Below are 1,368 nucleotides of genomic sequence, written 5' to 3' on the forward strand. Positions count from 1 at the left end.
TCATTCAGAATAGAAGGAGAGATAAAAGTCTTTCCAAATAAACAAAAATTGAAAGAATTCATCACCACTAAACCAGCCCTACAAGAAATCCTGAGGAGGACTCTCTAAGGGAAATGTTGCAAGGAACGCAAGATACCAGAGACCCTACCACAAGCATGAACCCCACAAAAGACAGGATGACTCTAAACCCATGTATTTCAGTAATAACACTGAATGTAAATGGACTAAATGCCCCAATCAAAAGACATGGGGTAGCAGAATGGATAAAAAAACAAAATCCATCTATTTGCTGTCTACAAGAACTCATTTTAGACCTGAGGACACCTTAAGATGGAAAGTAAGGGGATGGAGAAATATCTGTCATGCTACTGGAAGTCAAAAGAAAGCTGGAGTAGCTATACTTATATCAGACAAACTGGACTTTAAAGTAAAGACAGTAACAAGGGATGAAGAAGGCTATTACATAATAATTAAAGGGTCTATCCATCAGGAAGAGCTAACAATTATAAATGTCTACTCACCGAATATGGGAGCACTTAAATACATAAAACAATCACAAACAGAAACACTCTTATGGATAAGAATGTGCTAAGAGCAGGGGAATTTAATACTCCACTTACAGCAATGGATAGATCAACTAGACAGAAAATCACTAAAGACACAATGGACTTGAATGACATATTGGACCAGATGGATTTGACAGATATATTTAGAACTCGATATCCTTAGGCCATCCATGGAATTCACTTTCTTCTCAAGTGCGCATGGCACATTCTCCAAGATAGATCACATACTGGGACATAAAACAGCCCTCAATAAATATAAAAGAATTGAGATCATATCATGCACACTTTCATATCACAATGCTATGAAACTTGATATCAATCACAGAAAGAAGTCTGGAAAACCCCCAAAAACATGGAGGTTAAAGAAAACCCTACTAAAGAACAAATGGGCCAATGAATTAGAGAAGAAATTTAAAAATATATGGAAATAAATGAAAATGAAAATACAACAATCCAAACTCTATGAGATGTGGCAAAGGCAGTCCTAAGAGGAAAGTACATTGCACTCCAGGCTGATTTAAAGAAATTAGAAAAAGCACAAGCGCAAAATCTAACAGAGCACCTAAAGGAACTAGGGGGAGAGCAACAAGAGCACCCTAAACCCAGTAGGAGAAGAGAAATAATAAAGATCAGGCAAAAATAAACAATATAGAATCCAAAGAAACAGTTGAACAGATCAATGAAACCAAGAGTTGGTTTTTTGAAAAAATAAACAAAATTGACAANCTTAATAAAGACCCTTGAGAAAGTCGGGATGGAAGGAATTTACTTAAACATCATAAAAGCCATCTATGAGAAGCCC

The sequence above is a fragment of the Crocuta crocuta genome, unplaced genomic scaffold (assembly GCF_008692635.1).
Source record: "Crocuta crocuta isolate KB4526 unplaced genomic scaffold, BGI_CrCroc_1.0 scaffold59, whole genome shotgun sequence".
In the NCBI taxonomy this organism is placed as follows: Eukaryota; Metazoa; Chordata; class Mammalia; order Carnivora; family Hyaenidae; genus Crocuta; species Crocuta crocuta.